General features: G+C 34.7%; 1 long non-coding RNA gene across 4 annotated transcripts; it reads right to left on the reverse strand.

The window, feature by feature from the left end:
• Positions 1-335: 335 nt before the first annotated feature.
• LOC103093016 (uncharacterized) lies at positions 336-23,102 on the reverse strand. 4 transcript variants are annotated; one of them, XR_008912395.1, is made up of 4 exons: positions 19,989-23,102; positions 17,430-19,419; positions 14,652-16,114; positions 336-8,774 (listed from the first exon to the last, which is right to left on the reverse strand). It is a non-coding gene; the product is annotated as an uncharacterized LOC103093016 (long non-coding RNA). The 4 variants fall into 4 exon arrangements; XR_008912397.1 differs by having other exon boundaries at positions 336-14,806; positions 16,002-16,114; positions 19,989-23,101; XR_008912396.1 differs by having other exon boundaries at positions 336-14,873; positions 16,002-16,114; positions 19,989-23,101.
• Positions 23,103-24,696: the final 1,594 nt, after the last annotated feature.

A 24,696-nucleotide genomic window follows, 5' to 3' on the forward strand; every position in this document is an offset into this window, starting at 1 on the left:
TAAGACAATAATCTAAAGGAAAAGAATAATTGTGTAGCAATTGCATTTAGAACCCTAGAAAAAGGATGGAGTGGCCAAAAGAACTCTTATAGTGGCTATAAAACAACAGAAGTTATTTTAGGGAAAAAATAAAGTTTGTAATTTAAAAAACTCAAAAGAGAACTACATGATTCAGAACAAAAGGTGTAAAACTTTAGAAAATAATGGATACCCCTCAAAATTAAAATAGATGGAATTTAAAAATTCAGTACTAGAAAAAGAATTATAAATAAAAAGAAATGAAACATCTAATATTTTTTAACTAACCTAAAAAAGGACTTAGAGAGATAATGTAAGAAGCTGACTTTTTGCAAGAATGTGAAGATACAAAAAATTAAGACTATATTTTAGGATATAATAAGACTTCCCAGAAAGAGTGCTACTAAAGAGCCAAGTAGAGATTAATAGGATTCACAGGATACTATTGGACATAAACTTTAATTTTAATTCATCCAGAAAGATGAATGTCAAAATACAGAGCTCTAAAGTCACAGAAAAAAATAATAAATCAGAAGTGCTCTGGAAAAGACATATCATGTATCAAGGTACCAAAGCCAGAATCACACAACCTAATCACCAATATTAAAAAATTAAAGGACAGGCAATATTATCATTTTTTAAAGCAAAACAAAAATGATTTACCCCTAGTTTATTCTAAAAGGTGGAGGATTATTCTTCCTAAAAATGGGAAAAATTGATTTTTTAACATAACTGATGACTTCTAAACTTACCTTTTGAGAAAATCACATCAAATAGATTCTGTGAAATGCAAATATGGAAAACAAAAGTAACTTAAGAAAAGTAAACAAGTTTGAATTGCTCATAAGGGCTAGGTGATTCTGTGTATATATTCTGAAAATGTAGAGAAATATTAGTGGAATTTTCTTCCTCATATTTGAGTCATCTAGGGAATGGAATGAAGCCCTGGGAAGACTAGGGATTGTCTGGTTACTCAAAAATATCATTTAGAAAGTGAAAGGTAGAGGTAATAGAGAGAGAAACATTATTTTTAGTAACTAGCATACTTTAGACGAAGGTTATGCAAACATACTTTGATTCTAATGAGAAAATTCTAATGAATTTCATCCTTATCTAGACTGTCAAGGAATAATATTATGTATACTAATAAATATACTATAAAATAAGCACAAAAAATATTCCAGGATATGGAGGAGAGGGAAAGATTTCAGAGGTGATCACCACAAGTGAAACAGACTATTGATTATAAGACTGATTACAAAACAACAACAAAAGGATGTATGTGTGTATGTATGGGGGTGGTGAAATTAACTGATTTTTGTTTGAACTCAGAGAGAAGAGGGAAAAGAGGAAATTGGAATAGAGTTGTTCCAAGCAATACAGCTGCATATATTTAGTGATCCTACCTTTTTTTTTTTTTGAGAATTAAAGAGCAGAGGACTATTTTAATCATCTGGCATACACAAGAGTTAACATTTTTTTTTCTGTCCTACTGGTTTTATTGATTTTTTAATTTAAATTAATTTATTTAGTCAATTTAGAACATTATTCCTCAGTTACAATAATCACATTATTTCCCTCCCTCCCCTTCCCCCAGCCTTCCCGCAGCTGCCACGCAATTTCACTGGGTATTAAAAGTGTCCTTGATTGGAACCTATTTCCATGTTGTTGGTATTTGCACTAGGGTGAACCTTTAGGGTCTACATCCCCAGCCATATCCCCTCAACCCATGTATTCAAACAGTTGTTTTTCTTCTGTGTTTCTACTCCCACAGTTTTTCCTCTGAATGTGGATAGTATCTTTCTCATAGATCCCTCCCAGTTGTTCAGGATCACTGCATTGCTATTAATGGAGAAGTCCATTACATCCAATTGTACCACAGTGTATCAGTCTCTGTGTACAATGTTCTCCTGGTTCTGCTCCTTTCGCTCTGCATCACTTCCTGGAGGTTGTTCCAGTCTCCATGGAACTTCTCCACTTTATTATTCCTTTTAGCACAATAGTACTCCATCACCAACATATACCACAGTTTGTTCAGCCATTCCCCAATCGAAGGGCATCGCCTCATTTTCTAATTTTTTGCCACCACAAAGAGTGCAGCTATGAATATTCTTGTACATTTCTTTTTCCTTATTATCTCTTTCGGGTACAAGCCCAGTAGTGCTATGGCTGGATCAAAGGGCAGACAATCTTTTATTGCCCTTTGGGCATAGTTCCAAATTGCCCTCCAGAATGATTGGATCAGTTCACAACTCCACCAGCAATGAATTAATGTCCCAACTTTGCCACATCCCCTCCAGCATTCATTACTTTCTGCTGCTGTCATGTTAGCCAATCTGCTAGGTCGTGAGGTGATACCCCAGAGTTGTTTTGATTTGCAACTCTCTGATTATAAGAGATTTAGAACACTTTTTCATGTATTTATTAATAGTTTTTATTTCTTTAACTGAAAATTGCCTATTCATCACCCTTGCCCATTTATCAATTGGAGAATGGCTTGATTTTTTTGTACAATTGGTTTGGCTCTTTATAAATTTGAGTAATTAGACCTTTGTCAGAGGTTTTTGTTATGAAGATTGTTTCCCAATTTGTTGCTTCCCTTCTCATTTTGGTTGCACTAGTTTTATTTATACAAAACTTTTTAATTTGATGTAATCAAAATTATTGATTTTATATTTTGGGATTTTTTTCCTAGCTCTTGTTTGGTTTTAAAGTCTTTCCTTTCCCAAAGATCTGACATGTATATTATTGTGTTCACCTAATTTGCTTATATGTTCCTTCTTTATATTCAAGTCATTAACCCATTCTGAGTTTATCTTGGTGTAGGGTGTGAAATGTTGATCCAAACCTAATTTCTCCCATACTGTCTTCCAATTTTCCCAGCAATTTTTATCAAATAGTGGATTTTGGTCCCAAAAGCTGGGATCTTTGGGCTTATCACATAGACTGTCTTGCTGAGGTCACTTACCCCAAGTCTGTTTCACTGATCCTCCTTTCTGTCTCATAGCCAGTACCAAATTGTTTTGATGAGCACTGCTTTATAGTATAGTTTAAGATCTGGGACTGCAAGTTCTACTTCCTTTGCATTTTTTTCACGATTTCCCTGGATATCCTTGATCTTTTGTTCTTCCAAATGAACTTTGTTATTGTTTAGATCTAGTTTTAATTGTGTGGAGAGTGTTTTGTAGTTGTTTTCATATAGTTCCTACGTTTGTCTCGGCAGATAGTTTCCTAAATATTTTATAATGTCTAGGGTGATTTTAAATGGAATTTCTCTTTCTAATTCTTGCTGCTGAGATGTGTTAGAGATATATAGAAATGCTGATGACTTATTTGGGTTTATTTTGTATTCTGCAACTTTGTTAAAGTTGTTGATAATTTCGACTAGCTTTTTAGTTGATTCTCTAGGATTCTTTAAGTAGACCTTCTTATCATCCGCAAAGAGTGATAGCTTAATCTCCTCATTGCCTATTTTAATACCTTCAATTTCTTTTTCTTCTCTAATTGCTATTGCTAGTGTTTCTAGTACAATGTTAAATAATAGAGGTGATAATGGGCATCCTTGTTTCACTCCTGATCTTATTGGGAAGGCTTCTAGTTTGTCCCCATTGCAAATGATGTTTGCTGATGGTTTTAGATATATACTATTTATTATTTTTAGGAAAGGCCCTTCTATTCCTATACTTTCTAGTATTTTCAGTAGGAATGAGTGTTGTATTTTGTCAAAGGCTTTTTCCTGCATCTATTGAGATAATCATGTGATTTTGTCAGTTTGTTTATTAATATGGTCAATTATGTAGATGGTTTTCCTAATATTGAACCATCCTTGCATTCCTGGTATGAATCCCATCTGGTCATAGTGAATAACTCTCATGATCACTTGTTGGAATCTTTTTGCTAGTATCCTATTTGAGATTTTTGCATCTATATTCATTAAATAGATTGGTCTATAGTTTTCTTTCTCTGTTTTTGACCTGCCTAGCTTTGGAATCAGTACCACATTTGTGTGTTAAAAGGAATTTGGTAGAACTCCTTCTTTGCTTATTCTGTCGAATAGTTTGTATAATTTTGGGACTAGTTGTTCTTTTAATGTTTGATAAAATTAATTTGTGAATCCATCTGGACCTGGGGATTTTTTCTTAGGGAGTCCTTTGATGGCTTATTCAATTTCTTTTCCTAATGTGGGGTTGTTTAGGTAGCCTATTTCTTCCTCTGTTGGTCTAGGCAGTTTATATTTTAGTAAATATTCATCCATATGACCTAGATTGCCATATGTATTGCCATATAATTGGGCATAATAGTTTTTAGTGATTACCTTAATTTCCTCTTCATTAGAGGTGAGGTCTCCCTTTTCATCTTGGATACTGTCAATTTGGTTTTCTTCCTTCCTTTTTAAAATTAAATTGGCCAGTATGTTGTGTATTTTATTTGTTTTTTCCAAGTCTTCTTCTTGTCTTATTTATTAAATCAATAGTTCTTTGACTTTTAATTTTATTAATTTCTCCTTTGATTTTTAGGATCTCTAATTTAGTCTTCATCTGAGGATTTTTAATTTGTTCACTTTCTAGTTTTTTTAAATTTGCATGCCTAATTCATTGACTGCTGCCCTCTCTAATTTGTTAATATATGAACTCAAGGATATAAATTTCCCCCTGAGTACTGCTCTGACTGCATCCCATAGATTTTGAAAGGATGTCTCATCATTGTCATTTTCTTCAATGAAATTATTAGTTATTTCTATGGTTTGTTCCTTAACTAACTGATTTTGGAGAATTGTATTTTTAAATTTCCAATTAATTTTCTATTTACCTCTCCATGTTCCCTTACTAATTATTAATTTCATTGCATTGTGATCTAAGAAGTTGCATTTATTATTTCTGCTCTTTTGCATTGGTTTGCAATGTTTTTATGCCCTGGTACATGTTCAGTCTTTGTGAATGCACCATGTGCTGCTGAAAAAAAAGTGTATTCCTTTTTGTCCCTATTTATTTTTCTCCACATATCTACTAACTCTAATTTTTCTAAGATTTCATTCACTTATCTTACCTCTTTCTCATGTATTTTTTGGTTTGATTTATCTACTTCTGATAGAGGAAGGTCTATGAGAAGGTCTATCTTTCAGGTTTCCCACTAGTATAGTTTTCCTATCTATTTCATCCTTAAGCTCCACTGGTTTCTCCTTTAGAAATTTGGATGCTATGCCATTTGATGCATACATGTTGAGTACTGATATTTCCTCACTGTCTATACTACCTTTTATCAGGATGTAATTACCTTCCCTATCTCTTTTAACTAGATTTATTTTTACTTTGGCTTTGTCAGATATCATGATTGAGACTCCTTTCTTCTTTTTATCAGTTGATGCCCAATAGATTTGGCTCCACCCTCTTACTTTTACCCTATGTGTGTCTACCTTCCTCATGTGTGTTTCTTATAGACAGCATATGGTAGGGTTTTGGTTTCTAATCCACTCTGCTATTTGCTTGCGTTTTATGGGTGAGTTCATTCCATTCACATTGAGAGTTATGATTACTAGCTGTGTATTTCCCTGCATTTTGATTTCCACTTCTATTCCTGCCTTTTCTTCTTTCACTATTTCCTTTGACACCAATGTTTTGTTTTTAATTGGCCCCCCTAATTCCCACCCTTATTTTGCTTCCCTTTCTAACCTCCACTCCGTTCTTATTCCCTTCTTATTTTCTTTACAATCCTTTTATACTAACCCCCTCCACTCTATTCCTCCCTTGTACTACTTCCCTCCCCACCAATCTGTTTGTTACCCTTCTACTTCCCTATAGGGCGCAAATCAATTCTCTGCCCCAATGTATTTGATTGTTCTTCCCTCTTTGAGTCAATTTCAATGCATGTAAAAGTTGAGTATTTCCTATCTCCAACCTCTTTACCCTTCCAGTGTATTAATGTTCTCCCCCCTCCCACCATGAGCTTCTTTGTGACATATAAGTTTACCCCCTTTTGTTTCTTTTCCCATTTCTTTTAGTATGAACCTCTTTTTTTAGCTCTAGTTGTATACATACATATATATGCATATATATATATACACGTATATGTATTTAAGCATACATATATCTATATACCTATTTATGTCTTGTCATTTCTTCCTATACAGTTGTTGTGCTAGAGGGATAAATGTGATGATGTGCTAGAGCATAAAGAAGTCATAAACAATCATAGGCAAAAAATATTAAACATGTATAGACCATTACACACACAATTCAAAACCAATATAGTTAATGTGAACAAAGAACAGAGAAGTAAATGATACTAAATAATAGCATAAATAATAAATGGATCAAAAAACAACTCATAGACCTAATAAATAACTTTGTTAAATAAAATTATAGTAATGACACAAAGTCCCAAAATTTGTAGGATCTAGCAAAAGCAATTCTTATAGAAAAATTATATCTTATAACACACATTAACAGAAAGGAGATCAATGAATTGAGTGTGCAAATAGAAAATGTAGAAAACTGACAAATAAATTATCCCCAAACAAGCACAGGAGTAGAATTTCTTTTTTTTTTAATTAACAAACCTGAAGGAAAAAAAGATTGGTTGAGAAATAAAACTAAAAAGCTTTTTAAAATAAAAATTGCAATAAAAAGATGATTAGCTAATCTGATTTGCTCTCATTACATTATGACCTTCTCAAGGAAAGGGACTGCCTTTTCTTTCTTTGTATTTTCAGTTTAGAATAGTGCCTGAAACATAAACACTTCTTTCTTAAATTTTTCTTTATTTTATTCCAGTAACAAATTTACACATAAGTTTTCTATGGTTACATGATTCGTGTTGTCTCCCTCTTCTCTTCCCTCCCCCTCCCCAGAGATGACAAGCAATTCCACTGGGTTATATATGTATTATCACTCAAAACCTATTTCCATATTATTCATTTTTGTAATAGAGTAATCTTTTAAAATCAAAACTCCAAATCATATACCCAAAATAAGCAAGTGATAAATCATATGTTTTCTTCTGCATCAAAATGTTTTTAAATGAGAAATGGAATGTCATGATAAATGAAAAGGAAATAAAAAATATTCTCTGGAACTTCTAGCATGATTATATTCCAACAAACTAAAAATGCTAATAATAAGGATGAATATTTTTAAAATTCCCAATAAGGGGGCAGCTGGGTGGCTCAGTGGATTGAGAACCAGACCTAGAGATGGGAGGTCCTAGGTTCAAATCTGGCCTCAGACATTTCTTAGCTGTGTGATCCTGGGCAAGTCACTTGACCCCCATTGCCTAGCCCTTACCACTCTTCTGCCTTGGAACCAATACACAGTATCGATTCCAGGACAGAAGGTCAGGGTTTTAAAAAAATTCCTAATAACACAGATAAATATTTTCAAAACTGTGAAATAACTAGATTGATAGAAGAGAAAATATAAAAAATTTAGAAATTTAGCAAATCAATTTCCTAAGAAAATTAGTGTTGATCCAGATGAATTTGGAAATGAGTTCTAGTAAACATTCAAAGATCAGAAAACTGTTTAGCAATAGAAACTGTTTGAATAAAGAGAAAGAAGGCACCGTACCAAATTCTTCCTATGAAAAGAAAAGTGATCTTGACAACTAACACAGAGAAAAAGAGAAAAAAGCATAGATTAATACCATTAAAGATTAATTTTGAAAAAAATTAAATAAAATATTAGCAAATAGGTAAAGCAAAGATGTTTTAAAACATTTTATTCCCTCTAGCAAAGTAGTCTTTATAATAAGATTACAAGAATAATTTCACATTAGGAAAATTTTGCTATAAAATAACCATTGTTAATAATAAAATAATTTTTAAAATCACAAGATTATACTGATAGTTGCAGAAAAGGCCTGATAACATATGACTAACTTTAAATGTTAGCAAGGAAATGACTTTTTCTTATTAGAAGAAAAGGCATCCATTTAAAACCCAAGCATAGAATTATTTATAAAAGAAAACACTATTTTAAGTATGAGTTTCTGCCATCTCTACTCTTACTTAACATAGTCCTAGAAATAGTAGCTGTAGCAATAGAACAAGATGAAATCAACAAACAAAAAGAAAGCAAAAAATATTTCCCTTTGTAACAATATAATGGTTTACTTAAAGAACACAGGAAAATCATTAACAAATTTCTTGAAAATAATGAAAGCTTCAGTAATAGCAGCATGCAAACTAAATCCATAAAAGTCACCAGCTTTGGTAAAATATTAACAGAAGAAATGGGGGTACGTGGGATGTTCATGAAAGACTAGAACATGTGGTGTGAGGGCTTGCTAAACCCTTTATGAAGCTGATTTCCTTCTTTGATGTCTACCTGACACTCAGCTCTCACCTGTGGCTCCAAGAAGCTGTCGCTTGCCCTGTAGCCACACGTTGGTAAATTGGGTTCACAGGGGCGAGAATGTTGAGAATAACTGACGGGTCTCAAACTCATCAGTGAATTGGGGGAGGGGTGTCTACCTCAAGCATGTCCCGTTGGCAGAATGGGCAGATGAAAACAATTTGTTCCAATGGCCATAAAGGAAACCGAAGTAGGTGTTGTGGAGCCTTTGGAGCTTGATTAGACATCGAAGAAGCCAAAGTCATCCACTGCATCCTGAGCCATCACCAGTCATCTTGACTTTTGTTTTGCCACTGGACTTGGGATGTCTCCAGAAAAGAGTGAGGCTGATGACTTTGTGCAACTTTGCCTTACTTAGATCCAATTTATGCTTGAGTCAAAAGACAGCAGAAATATCATCTTGGTCCTCTTTGAATGTGAAGGACAATAATCAACAAAAGAAATAAGAAAAGAAATTCAATGTAAGATAAAACATATAAAATATTTGGTTTAACCTACCAAAACATAAACCAGACCTCTATTAATTTAATACCAAAATAACTTTTACAAAAATAAAAGATCTAAGTAATTATAGAGATAGACCATATTCTTAGCTAACACAAAAGTAGAATTAAAATGTTGTTATTACCTAAATTACTGCACCAAATTTTTTCACCAAACATTTTCCAAGAGAGATAACATAAAAATTTAAAATATAATGAAATTTTTTGGCAAAATGCAAGAGGTACAAAAGTATGAAGGGAACAAAATGTAGGAAGAAAAGAGGCATGGTTCTAGCAAATCTCCAACTATACTATGGGGCAACAATCATTCAAACTATCTAGTACTGGATAAGGGTAGCAAAGCAGAGGAGTAGAATAAACTAGGTAAGTGAGATGAGAAGAAACATACATGGCAACCTAGTGAGCAATAAACCCAAGAACACAAACTACTAGGGAAGAGATTCTTTATTTGACAATAACTGCTGGGAAAACTGATACATAGCAACCTGGTGAAACCTGGGTCTTTTGCCACAATCTATTCCAAATGAATGTTATCCAAATACAAAAAAACAAAAGAAAACAAAAAACAAAACAACAACAACAAAAACCCCATCACACTATGAATAAGTTAGAAGGCTATATATTTCATCATTAAGTACAAAGGGAAATTCTAACATCAGAATAGGGATAGAATAGATTATGAAAGGCAAATTTTGCAGCACTAATATTATAAGATTTAGAAGCTTTGTAAATTAAACCAATGCAGCTAGCACTACAAGACACACTTGGGGAGGCGGGCAGAGAGAACTTCACATTAAATAACTAAAAAAAAAGTCTTATGTGCACAATCAAAAGGAATTTGATACAAACATAAAAGATTGTGTCATGACACACTTATGCAATGAAAAGATATAAAGTAAGAGTTTTCAAGAGAGGAAATATAAACTAACAATAACTACTGGGAAAATGTTCAAAAACACTAGAATAATCAGAGTATCATCATATACTCCACTATCAAAGCTGCTAAAAGATGGAAAAATTTTTGCATGGGTAATGGAAAGACAGACAAATGAGTTTGCTCTTTTTTTTTTTTAAACCCTTACCTTCCATCTTGGAGTCAATACTGTGTATTGGCTCCAAGGCAGGAGAGTGGTAAGGGCTAGGCAATGGGGGTCAAGTGACTTGCCCAGGGTCACACAGCTGGGAAGTGTCTGAGGTCAGATTTGAACCTAGGACTTCTCGTCTCTAGGCCTGGCTCTCAATCCACTGAGTTATCCAGCTGCCTAATGGGTTCACTCTTGATGGAGTCAAGAAGTAGTTCAACTGATCTGGGAAACAGTTTGAAATATGTAGAAAAGTTGCCAATTTGTTTATGCCCTTTGATCCTGAGATTTCACTATTGAGGCTGTATCTCAAAGAAGAGTATGTGCAAAAATATTCCTAGGATTCTTTATCTTACAGGGTAAAATCCTGGAAACAAAGTATGGGTGCAACAAAAGGAAATTAACTCATTATCTTTCCCTCTATACACTCATTCCCAAAGATTTACAGGATACAGACAAAGCAAAAGCAATATTCAGGGGGAAATTTATATCCCTGAATGCTTATATTAATAAAACAGAGGAAAAAACAGATCAATGAATTGAGGATACAACTTTTAAAAATGAGAAAAAGAACAAGTTAAAACTCCCAATTAAAGACTAAATTGGAAACCCTAAAAATCAAAGGGGAAATTAATAAAACTGAAAATAAAAGAAATTTTGAACCAATAAATAAAACTAGGAATTGGTTCTATAAAAAAACAAAGAAAAGAGATAGAGCACTGATTAGCTTGATTTTTAAAAAAGGAAAGAAAAGAACAAATTACCAGTATCAAAAATGAAAAGGATGATTTTACTTGCAATGAACAGGAAATTAAAGCAATCATTAGGAACTATTTTGCCCAATAATATGACAACAAATGAGAATCGAGGTGAAATAGATAAGTATTTACAAAAATATAAATTCCCTAGATTAACAAAAAAGGCAATAGAATACTTACTTACTCCTATCTCAGAAAAATAAATTTAACAAGCCATCAATGAACTCCCTAAGAAAAAAATCCCCCATCTGGCTAGATGGATTCACAAGTGAATTCTATCAAATGTTTAAAAAACAATTAATCCCCAAACTATACAAATGATTTGGCAAATTAATCAAAAAAGGTGTACTACCAAATTTTTTCTATGACACAAATACAGTGCTGATACCTAAGCCAGGAAGACCAAAAACAGAGAAAGAAAATTAAAGACCAATTTTCTTAATGAACATTGTTGCAAACAAATTTTTAAAAAATTTTAGCAAAGAGACTACAGCAATATATCACAAGTATTATTCACTATGACCAGGTAGGATTTATATCAGGAATGCAAAGCTGGTTTAATATTAGAACTATCATCATGATTGACCATATCTATTATTAAACTAACAGAAATCACATGATTATCTCAGTAGATTCAGAAAAGACTTTTAACAAAATATATCACCCATTCCTATTAAAAACATTATGAAGTATAAGAATAAAAGAGCCTTTCCTTAAAATAATAAGTAGTATTTATTTAAAACCATCAGCAAGTATCAATTGCAAAGGGGATAAGTTAAAATTCTTCTCAATAAGATCAGGAATGAAGCAAGGATGCCCATTATCACCTCTATTATTTAATATTGTATTAGCAATACTAGCTTTAGCAATTAGAGAAGAAAAAGGAATTGAAGAAATTAAAGCAGGCATTAAGGAAACTAAACTATCACACTCTGTGGATGATATGATGGTGTATTTAGAGAACCCTAGAAAATCAACTAAAATTAGTTGAAATAATTAATAGCTTTAGCAAAGTTGCAGGATACAAAATAACCCATATAAATCATTAGCATTTCTATATATTTCCAACAAAGTCCAGTAGCAAGAGTTAGAGGAACTCCATTTAAAATCACTCTAGACAATATAAAATACCTGGGAATCTATTTGCCAAGACAAATACAGTAATTATATGAACATAATCACAAAACACATCACAGAAATAAAGTTAGATCTAAACAATTGAGAAAACATTAATTGCTCAAGTAGGTTGAGCTAATATAATAAAAACCTACCTACCTAAATTAATTTACTCATTCAGTGCACTCCATGCCAACCAAACTATTTTTTAGAACAAGAAAAAATGAGAACAAAATTCATCTGGAAAAAAAAAGGTCGATAATATCAAAGGAACAAATGAAAAAATGTGAAGGATGGTTGCCTCATGGTACCAGATCTTAAACTGTATTATAATCAGTAATCATCAAAATAATTTGGTATTGGCTAAGAAATAGAAAGGCAGATCAATGGAACAGATTAGGAGTATATGACCGCAGCAACCTAGTGTTTGATAAACCCAAAGATTCCAGTTTGGGGGATAAGAACTCACTTTTTGACAAAAACTGCCGGGGAAAATTGGAAAACAGTATTGCCAAAAAAAAAAAAGGTTTAGATCAATATTTCACACCCTATACCAAGATAAAGTCCAAATAGGAATATGATTTAAACATAAAGAGTGATATTATAAGTAAATTAGGGGAACATAGAATAGTTTACCTGTCAGATTTATGGAGAAGGGAAGAATTTATGACCAAAGAAAATATTACAAGCTGTAAAATGAATAATTTTGAATATATTAAATTTAAAAGGTTTTGTATAAACAAAACCAAAGCAACCAAGATTAGAAGGGAAACAACAAATTGGGGAAAAATTTTATTACAAATTTCTCTAATAAAAGTCTCATTTCCCAAACATAAAAAGAACTAAGTCAAACTGATAAGAATCCAAGTCATTCTCCAATTAATAAATGGTTAAAGGATATGAATAGGTAGTTTTCATATGAAGAAGTTAAAGCTATCATTAATCATATGAAAAATTTTTAATAAATCCATCTTGATTATAGAAATGTAAATTAAAACAACTCTTAAGTACTGCCTCAGACCTATTAGATCAGTCAATATGACAGTAAAGCAAAATTATAAATATTGGAGGGGATATGGCAAAATTGGGACACTAATGCATTGCTGGTATAAAAGATAATTTTAGTGTTGTGACCTAAACTATGTTAATTATTTGGTCACCATAGATATCCCAAATATAAAAAAATATAACCAAGTCAACTGGAAATTTATGGTGATTTAATTGATATAGTGGAAAGAAATTAAGAAGGAAGAAGGAAAGGGTGTAGGATTTCCCCCACCTGGATAGTGCCAGGAGGAAGACCAGAGGCTCTAGGAAGGTAAGGGTTTAGAGAATAAGGAGGAAGGAATCAGCCTGAACTCCAAAAAGGGCTTAGCCAAGATGCCTGAACTTGAATCAGCTGAAGGGAAAACTCACCGCCAAAACCCAGACAAATAGCTGCCACCATGCCAAGATGTTGGAATGCTTAGCATGCTATCAGCCAGAGTCGCCTCTCCAGGGAAAGAGGGAGAGCAGAGGAAGTGACATGCCTTATATAGATGGTTTTACATCACTTTCCTGTGTCTCATCTGTACCAATGATAAATTAGCTTGACTTAGGATAGCCCAGGAGTGTGTCTGCTGTTTCTGCACATGTCTGTTGAAGGCCATTTCCTCAGATACTTAATCCCTGAGTATGGTGCAAACATTCTTGACCTTGTTAAACTTAGTAAGTTGGATCAATGTAGAATTCCCAAGACCTAATTCTGTTAAACCAAGTATCTCCATTTTTACTAATCAGGAAATAGCTAAATCAGATCTTCTAAAGTAGTCTGAGTAGAGTGGAGTAGTTTTAAAATTCATAATGGTGGAGTTGTGAACTGATCCAACCATTCTAGAGGGTAATTTGGAACTATGGTCAAAAGGATATAAAGGAAATGTATACCCTTTAATCCAGTAATACCATTACTAGGTCTGTCGCCCAAAGACATTTTTTAAAATGGGAAAGATCTTTATAGCTGCACTTTTTATGATGGTAAAGAATTGGAAATCAAAGGGATGTCCCTCAATTGGGGAATACCTGAACAAATTGTGGTATATCACGGTGATGGAATGCTATTATGCTATATAAGGAATAATAAGCAAGATGATTTCAGAAAAAGCTGGAGAGATCTGCAGAAATGGATGCAGAGTGAAATAAGCAGAACATAAGTGAAATATTGTAACAACAACAACAGCAATATTGGTGATGGAATACTACTGTGCCACAAGGAATGATGAACAGGATGACTTCAGAAAGAGCTGGAATGACCTAGATGAACTGATGCAGAGTGAAATAAGCAGAACCAGGAAAGCACTATATACAGTAACTATATTGTGGAACAATCAAAAGTGACAGACTTTGCTACTAACAGCAATACAATGATCCAGAACAATTCTGAAGGACTTATGAAAAAGAATACTATCCCCCTTCAGAGAAATAACTGTTGGGGTAAGAATGCAGATGGAAGCATATGATTTATCACTCGTTTATTTTGGTTTATGTTTTAGGGTTTTGGTTTTATAAAATTATTTACTTAAAAATGAATAATATAGAAATATGTTTTGTGTGATAATACATATATAACCCAGATTGAATTGTTTGCCAACTCTGGGATTGGGGGAAGAAAGACAATTTGGATTGTATAACTTCAGAAAACTTATCTGAAAAATTTTTATTAAAATAAAAATAAATAAACAAATAAATGAAAGAAAAAAATGTTAAGTAGGTGCCAAGAATTTGTGTAGATTCTACTTCTAAACAGTCATACAAGATGAGCTTTAAGGTATAAACAAGAATCCACTTTACCTGGTGTGAACTCTCTGATTACCAAGAAGTTAACAAGGCTGTGGGCTGAACAAACAAGGCAGCTACACCTCTTGCAGGCTTTCAGTAGGAGGATGAACTCCAGGAGTTGTAGGTACTGGTAGGAACAGATCCTTCACCTGTACCCAAGAGCAGCCCTGTGGGAGAGAGAAGAGGGAAGCTTTCTCTTCTTCTTCTCCCCCTCCACTGGTCATGTCACCAGAACTATAAGAGCAGAAGGAGATGAGTGTCAGTTTGGGAGTAGCAGAAACACATACCCGAGGAGAGACATGGACACACACACACACAGATTCTCTAAAGGAGGAAAATGGATTCAAGGAATACAATTCTTCATAGCCATAAAGAAGGTTCTCAAGAAAGGAGGTGACCCTGAGTGCCCTTCTGAGTGCATCTCCCAGCCAAGATGGTAGCCCTAAAGGGAGCTGTGTGAGGATCCTACAAAGTGAAGAAAGACTTCCAGGTCATAGAGCACCAGAAGTTGTGAATTATTCTTTGCCAAATATGTATCCTAAACCTGGCTTCAATAGCATTATATTCTAAATCGGAACCCCTACTTTCTATGGATGTTGTGTCTATTTGTAGGAAAGGACAGCCAATGGATATACTGTTGGTAAGGATGTCTTGTACCAACCCTTTAAAAAAAATTATATCATCTTAGAAAATGCCTTTCACTAAAAGCTAATTATTTGGGCAACTCAGTGGCTGCCCACTGAGGTGGCTCAGCAGATAAAGAGCCAGGACTAGAGAGGGTAGTCTTAGGTTCAAATCTGATCTCAGGTACTTCCTAGCTGTGTGACCCTGGGTGAGTCACTTAACCTCCATTGCCTAGTTCTTACCACTCTTCTGACTTGGAACCAACATACAGCGTCAATTCTAAGAGAGAAGGTAAGAATTTTTTCAAATAAAAACTAATTATTTACTGGCTGAATGTGCTTGGGAAATACTAAGTTGGGGTTTATAAATTGCAGTACTAGGAGTTAAATTTAATTTAAATTTTCATGCACAAGTGTCTTTGTGCACAAAAACGCACAAAAACAAATGTCATCCTCGGTTACCAAGAGACTACTACTACTAACTAGGAGTTATTCCTAAAATGTGGAAAACCAATCCTTAAGTATAAGTGCCAAGAGGGTAGTAGCCCAGAGGTGGTATTAAGTATAATATCAGTAATAATAAAAACAATGTTCACATTTAGATTTTTTTTTGTTTGCCAAGAGTTTTAGTCACAACAACCCTAGGAATTAGACAGTGTACCACCATGCCCTTAGACATGCAATGATTTTCCCAAGATCATGACACAACTAGAAAATAGTAAACAGGACTTGAACCTACCTAGATCTTCTGATGTGGAACCCAGGACTTTTTAAAAATCATCAAACTCCCTTCAAAACAGGCTTCTTTCTTAATAGTAGACTTGAATGGAAAGAGAAAGGATACTGAGAGATCTAAAGAGAAGAAAATATGGAGAATGAGAAACACTATAAGGGGAAAACTTCAGAAAAGGTGAGGCTAGACGTGATTAGAACAAATTTTGTTTTCTTTATACTTTTACTTAGAGTCAGTTCAGATAAAGATGAAGAGAAAGGCTCTCAGTCCACGCCACAAAGTGACCTCCTTATGATTCAGATAGCATTGCATGTTGGCACTGCTTGGGATGATTTAATAGCATTTCAGAGGTCACCTAGTCTGATGCTTTTATTTTACAACTGAGGAAAATTAGAATCAAAGAATTAATGTGGCTTTCCCAGGATCATTCAGCTTTTTCTTTGGGAAGATGGAAAATAAATAACTTTGCCCAGGAAAAGCTTACAAATCAAGATCAAACACTGTTTCAGTGAAAAAAAAAAACAACTAATTTGAAACTATCTAATTCAGTGGTTCCCATTTAGAGCTTCTTGAGCCTCTTGAGGGTTCATGATTAAAAATTCTTTAATAGCATCTTAAACAGTAATTGCTCAATTATTTTACTGATATATTTTTCCTCTGTGACCACAAGCATGAGCATGTTTGGAGAGTTATGTTTGTTTCTGTGGTTGCTCAAAGGGTAATCAAATGAAGTCTTGCTAGATTATTTCTTTTAGATCTGACAGAATGTCCTATATAAAAGTCCACAATGACTTTATAATTAGAGTTTTATAATTTTATAGTTTTCATAATTATAATAGAATAAAATTTAATGTTAAAATTATAATTACATATTGTCCATTTTGTATTGGACCTTTTAGGGGGAAATCCATCATTGTAGTTATTATAAGCATTTGAATAAATCAAAAAAGAATATATTAAATCACTTTGGGGGGTACAATACATTTTTGTGTTTATGTTGAAAGGGGTTCTCAAAATGTTGGGAATAACTGATCTAGTTGAAAATTCTTCATTGTATAGATGAAGAAACTTAAGCTCATAGGTAAACTGAAATTGAATTTGAATAAATAAATTGAACTAGCAGAAGAGCTGGGCTTTTAATAGTCTCAAACAGAGTTTTCTTTCACATAGCACAAGAATGCAGCAGTAGTTAGGAAGTAAAGCTATTTGACAGAACTAATATACATTAATTCATAACTCACAGCTCCCCAACTCAAATAGAAGCATCTTTTATATTTTTAAAGGCAGATGCTTACTTAAGGACTGAAATGGGTAGAATTTCAGCCAGTATTAATCCTGCAAATAAAAAAATTTCAGGCAGTGTGAAAGTAACAATAAAAAACAAAATAAAAAACAGGCATCAAAACTTCTGGCATTGAGCCTCTCGTATCTTACCCCCACTTCAATTCCAAAAAGCTGTTCCTTATTTTTCACTTTTTCCCCTCTAATCCAACAAACATTTCACAGGATTGCAGAAATCCAGTTGGAAGGGACAGGAAAAGCCATCTAGCTCATTCTATTCCTGAAAAAAAAAATACAAAATTGCATTTTATATAGAGCTTTGAGGTTAACAAATTGATACACATATAGTGCGTTTTGATCTTTTACCAATAAAGGATATGAGGCCATTTCTCTGGGAATAACATTGTTTTATTAACAGATTTATGTGTCTGCTAACAAAGAATGGAAGCTCTCTCATTGGTCTCCAAAGCAAAAAAGAGAGTCCTGTCTGTTGCTTCTAAAAGGAGCTGTGTCCTCTTTCTGAGTGGCCAGCTAGCTGGACCTTAGGGCCTCCTCTGCCAGTCCCCATTAGTGGATATTTTTGAGAGAAGAGATCGATCTAGAGACCTCAACTCCTCTCCCCTCCCCCCTTACTTTATCACAGGAGAGATGGAACTCACAAAGAAGACACCAGCACAAGCTTTTCCCAGCCACCTGGCTGCTAACTTTAATAGCTAGAGCTTGCTGACTTCCCTTACCTATGAGAGTTGTTGTTTATAGATAAAAAGGGAACCAACTCAGTGAGATGCTGTGAGACCTGAGAATAAAGTACTTTAGCTTAGGAGCTGCCTAATCTTGGAAATTCTAGAGTTAAGAAAAGTTTCATAAAAAATTATTACAATGTTGAAATTTGAAATTTATTATAAATAACATTATTTATTATCAAAGATTTATAATTAGTTAGAAGACATTGTCCTGCCCTGAGGTTAAAGGTATAATTATTGGCTAAGGTTCTGCCTGGCCTTAATCAGGATCTCTTCTTTAAACTTTAATAAGATGTTGACTAGGATTCATTTTTTAAAAATTTTATTTGGTCAATTTCAAACATTATTCTTTGGTTACAAAAATCAGATTCTATTCCTCCCTCCCCTCCTGCTGCCCTTCCCATAGCCGATGTGCAATTCCACTGGGTATTACATGTGTCCTTGATAAGATTCATTTTTTATCAACAAAGTAAAAATCTCAAATAAAATGTGCAATCTCAAAAGCAGATTCCAATATAAAAGATATCATTCTTCCTTTACTGCTTGGGAAATCAATGAATGTTTTCATAGACTGTGTGCATACAAAATGAATAGTGTCAATTTTTCCCAGGCTTAATCAATAAAGTAAAATCCGAAGTCTACCTTAATGACAAAATTAAGATCTACCCAGGACTTGGTAAGAATACACCCGTGTCTCTAAACCTTTTCAAAAACAAGATATCTGAAAATCGAAACACTCTAGAAATGAATTGCTGAATAATTTAGTCAAAAGATTTATTGGAGTATTTAATTGACTTAAGTGCCCTGTTCCACTGGTTATCTTAGGCCTCGACTTCTTAAAAAAGAAGGAAGAAATTTTTTTTCCTTAAAGGGGAAAATAAATGTTAAACTTTGGGATAGAAGTATAGTTCTCATTAGGTAAGCAAAAGGCTAAAAATTCCATCGAATCTCAACTTTGCTCCTACTGTTGAATGGGACTAGATTTGAGAGTTCTTGGCATTCACTGTCCCTCCTCCCAAGTTTTCTTATATATGAAAATGGGATAATCCATTCATCTTCATAAACTGAAGTGCAATAAATAAAATGACTGTAAATCCCTTTGCAAATATAAGGTGGGAGATGACTCTTTGACCATGTTATTTCTCCTCAACCCTTTTGTGTCCCTCCAATGTTAAATTAAATTAAATTGGTTTGGGGTTTGTTTGCATCAAGGTTTTGTTTTAGACTGTCCCAGTTTCTTTAATCATTCTTGGACTCCTATTCTGCCCAGGGGTGAAATTACTTACCGTTCTTCTTGTCCAATTATCCTGTCCTGGGCTCACCTTCCCACACAGCCAGGAAAGAGAGCAATTTACTTCATTCCTTTTTATGCCTCACCACCCTCCATTCTCTCTACCTACCTACCAAAAAAAAAAAGAAAAAAGAAAAAAAAACAATTTCCGAGTGATGACTTGGGTTTTAAGGGCCCAGGGACCTGATGTACGCTGGCTATGGAACATAAGGGGCCCTCAGGTGTCCTTGATTTAGGCTTGCAACTCCTTCCCCAACCTCCCACTCCACTGCTATGTTCCTCTCCAGATTTCTTTTAGATCCTTGGTTTTCGTCACAAAATGGGCCCCGTGGCTCCTCATCCTCTGGTTTTTATTAATAACTGATTTTTATTAGTCTAGGAGTGAGAATGAGTGTGAGAGAGGGGGATGGTTTTCTAGTGTTTGATTGACTATATTTGGGGGCGGATCTGAGGGTTAAACATTGGAGGAGGAGAATGAGGAGGTTAAGAGAGAGATGGAGCTTCTGGAATTCACACAAGTCCAAGCAGTATTTATTTATAGCTTCCTGATGAAATAATCTCCCTCTCCTGTCCTGTTTCTCCCAACAATCTGTCCCGCTACTAGCATTTCTTAATGAAGTAAATTCTCTCATCCTAAACAATTCAGCATTGAAGACAGCATAAGCAGCACACAAGTACCTTGTACAAAGATGGCGCTTGGTCCTTGGCTTTATTCATTTCCTGTGGGAAGAAAAGGAATTATAGTGGTATGGAGGCTCCTGGGGGCGTGGACACAGTAGAGCCTGGAGCGCTGAAGATTTGACTTCTTACAGTGACCCAGTGACCATGGGCAAGTTATTTCTCTCTTCGAGTCCCCCACATCTCTCTAGAGGCCCTAAGACATTTTATTCTCTCTATTACAATGCAGCAGCAGTAGAAGCAGATTTAGAGTCCGGAGAAAAACCTCTTAGTGTGCATTGGTTCCAAGGCAGAAGAGCTTAAGGACTAGGAAATGGAGCTTGACCAGAATCACACAGCCAGGAAGTATCTGAGGTCAAATTGGAACCCAGGACCTCCCCTCTATGCCTGGCTCTCACACTGAGCAGCCTATCCCCCTCTAAAACTTCTGACAAGTTGGGGCACCCTGGGCAAGGCATTAACCCCTCTGAGTCTCTGGGACTTTCAAAGATAAATCATTGAAAGGCACTTCCATACCTGATGAAATCACAGGTCTAGACCAAAAAAAATATGTGTCTGTGTATATATATACCTCTATGTATGTAGGTATTCATATATCAAACCATCTCTTTTAGCTAGTAACAGTAGGGGATGCATATAAGTAAATTTTCTAGAAAACTAAAACCTTTGAACTTCCCTTCCCCAATTTTAAAGATTCCTTATGGAAATCTTTTATTTAAATTGTAATAAACACTTTTCAAACAGGATTTGAAATGATTCAAGGTTTTCTAGTCTTTTAAAACAGGATTTGAAAGGATTTAAGCTTTTCTAGATGCCTTTTCAAACAGAAAATTTGAAATAATTTAAGCTAACTAGACGGCTGGTCATCACAAGGGAGTTTAGGAAGTACAATGGTTAAAACATTGGCTCTGGATTCAGGACATCCTGAATTCAAATTTGACCTAAAAGACTAGCTGTGTGACTCCTGTGTGTGTCACTTCATCCCCATTTGTCTCCGTTTCTTTGTTTGTAAAATGAAGATAATAATACCTACCTCACAGGTTTGTGTGAGGATAGAACAAAATAATATTTGTAAAGTGCTTTGCCAATGTTAAAATTGCTGCTGGCTTTCATCATCATTATTGTTTGGAAGTTCAGTGTCTTCCTGTGTAGTCACAATTGTCTGCTTTTCTTTTGTTCTCATCCTTTTCCCTCATGTGGGGCCACCAATATTCTTTTATGCTACACTCACTGTGCAGACTGACTAACAGAGCTCCAAGCCCCCTTCTAGGTTACTGCTTCTAACCTGCTGTGAGGCTATAAAACAAGATAACCAAGCTTGTTAAGGATGATTTGTTAAATAGACCACAAAACAAAAAGGCTCTGAGAAAGAACCTAAGTGGCAAAGAATGCATCTCTGTGGCTGGAGCTTTAAGACATCTGTTTCTGGGGTTCGATGACCTTTTTAAAAAATGCATTTCTGGTTCTGGACTGTGGTCTGGAAATCTCCCTTTCAGATAAACAGGGCATTAATAGAATTAATGTACGTGAATATGAATATTAAAGTAAGGAAATGGGTCCATTTATTTGGATGTAGGTAATAAACATATGTGGGTAATGAGTAAGTAGAAATGGACCAGATACTGAGGATTAATGTCCAATTCATAATGGAATTTAAATTTCAACCATGCCAGGATCACCTAAAATGAATACCTAGAATAGAAATCATCTAAGGGGAAGCTTCAAATTTGGCCTCAGACACTTCCAAGCTGGGTGACCTTGAACAAGTCACTTATCCCCAATTGCTTAACCCTTGCCACTCTTCTGTCTGACCGTGGATACTAAGACAGAAGGTAAGGGTTTAAAGAAAGAAAATAAAAAAAGGAGAGAACTCACCTTGACCTATCCATCCTGGTGCAACTCTCATCCACATCCTCCATAAATTTATCACAGGACGTCCACTTGATGTGCTGGGACCATTTTTTTTCTTGATATGTTCATGCTGTATAGCTCTCCATGGAGCATATAGCTATCTATCAAGTTGTCCTCTCTTATTTTTTTTCCTTTCTTGATCACATCATCCTTCTGAATTTACTCTTTATAATTTTGTCTCCTGTAGAATTTACTAGTCAAATGTTAAGCCTGCTCAATGTACCACCCTATCGCCCTTTAGGTGATTTTCAACTTAAATTCTTTGGAGACTATTCTATACAACTCACAATCATACGGTATCACCAGAAGAATACTGATGTAAAAACAATAAAAGCCTTTTATTCAAGGGAGAAGTCTGAGGTCATTAAAAATACTCTGTAATTTCTCAAAAATAATCCAAACTATTCTGATACTTCTTGTTCAAATCTGGACCAGGCTGTTATCCATATGTAGTATCTGATGAATAGTAATCTCATATCATTATATAATCAAGTGAGCTATTTGGAGATTTATAATTTGATTATTCAAAATTAGATATCTCTAATTTGGTTTTATATAAGGTGTTCTAGCAGATGGGCTGCAGGGCCCACTAATAAGTGGATTAAATCACAGATTACTTTAGAGGTATGTAGTTTAGATCCACAAGTAATATGAACTAGAGAGCATTTTACTAAGAAAATCAATATAATGAAATAATCTGGCAAAATTTAGGGGACCATGGGGAAAACCTCCTGCTATGATAGCTGCCATGAGGAAAATGTTATAGCCAGGGTTTTAGCTGGCAGAATTGGGAATTAAAGTCAGGGTTTTGACTGGGAATAACTATAATAAGCAGTCTTTCAATGAATATAAGAAAAAAGGCAAGAGGGATTTGGTACTCTCTTCCACACATTTTAAACCAATATATTCTTGTTTTCTAGATCATCAAAAATGTACACAAATGCACCTGGGTTAGTAACCACTTCTCTTTGGGTGTCTAAAAGGCAAAAATATGCCTCTACCTGACACTCCAATGCCTCCTGCCCAAGATCTGTATTCAAAACATTTACCTAATAAGCTAGCCTACATTGTTTAGTTGACTCCTGCCATCTGGTGTCAGGCTAGTGACTTGGATCAAGTAATAATTGTAATTGAAGGTGAATTACCTTCATTTATTATATTTTTATTAAATTATTAATTAATAATTTAATATTAATAAATGATAAATTTGTCTTAAAATTATTAAATTATTTTAAATTAAAATTTAATTTATAATAAATAATAATAATAAATAATATAACAAATAATAAAAATTAAATTATTAAATTATCCAAAATAATAATAAATAAATAAATAATAGTAATAAAAACATAATTAATAATTAATTACCTAATTAAATTCATACAATTCATACACATTTCTACACACCCATGGTGTACACACCAGGGCCCATTACGGGAAAAATTTGAAGACTCTAATCCAGCCAGTGGCTCAGTACAAATTGGAACCAGGGATTTTGTGAAGATTGGATTTAGCTATCTACTGATTGTAACAATGAAGATACTTAAATCTTCCTTTATTGTGAAGATTAAATTGTAATCCCCTGATTGTAATAATGAAGGTACTTAGCTCCACAATCTATTTTTAGATTTTAATCCCCAGAAGGTGGTAACTCAGTATTTGAAATAGATCTACCCATTTTAACTACAAAAAGGTGTTAAGTAACTACAAAAGGTGAACTAACCAAAAAAGGTGTTACATAACCGAAAAAGGTATAATCTAACCAAAGAAGGTGCAAACTAAAGAGTGGGCAGTCCTGGAGAGGAGCATATGCTGTGATTGGGAGATATGAAATTTAGGGGAGGTGACACAAGAGAAAAAGATCTTTAAAAAAGAGGACTAGAGGCCAGAAGAAGAGATATTTGAAATTTGATTCAAGTTAGAGGGAAGAACTCTGACTTCGAGTTGGACTGGAGAACAGACACTTGAGGAGAGACTGGAAGAGGAACTCAACCCTGGAGGAGCTCTTGCAGGAGACCTCAGACTGCTTTCTTTTTAGACAGTCACCATTGGTGAGTGAAAGGCTGACTTAGTGACCCTGACTTTCTGGAGGTGTGAAGCCTCCAGGAAAGGCGTCATCTTGAGACTCTTTTCCCTTGGCTGGGGATTAGAATTTTTAACTGGTATCAGTGGAAGCCAGAGCACTCACTCTCTCTTTCTCTCCTTCTCTCTCTCTCTCCTCTCTCTCTTTCTTTCTCTCTCTTTTTCTCTCTCCTCTCTCTCTCTCTCTCTCTCTCTCTCTCTCTCTCTCTCTCTCTCTCTCTCTCTCTCTCTCTCTCTCTCTCTCTCTCCCCTTTTCTCTCTTCCTTAATAACAATTTTCCTTGGCACTGTGCACCTCTCCCATGCATTTCTGTATTTTTTTTGTATTCTATTTTATTATATGTGTCATAACTAACTTACCTGACGCTAAACTCCATGAGATCAGAAACCATGCCCAATTCAAGCTTTGGCCCTAGTTTAAACACAGTAGATGCTTAATAAATGTTTGATAAAGGCGGGTGCTATGGAATGGCATGCCTAGAATACCTGTTACCTGGGAGAAGGCTGAGGCTAAGGCTTTAAAGGTCATGTGGAGTCAGGAGTTTTGAGTTGCTATTAAGTCTACAGCATCTGATGGATTATATACACTAAACCTGGTCCCAATATGGCAACCCTCTCCCCTACCCACTGTGGGAGGCCTCCAGCTGCTTAAGGAACGGAAATGAATGAGATCTATGCCAATTAGCAGTGGATAGACCCCTGTCCTATTTCCTGCC

The sequence above is a fragment of the Monodelphis domestica genome, chromosome 5 (assembly GCF_027887165.1).
Source record: "Monodelphis domestica isolate mMonDom1 chromosome 5, mMonDom1.pri, whole genome shotgun sequence".
Classification (NCBI taxonomy): Eukaryota; Metazoa; Chordata; class Mammalia; order Didelphimorphia; family Didelphidae; genus Monodelphis; species Monodelphis domestica.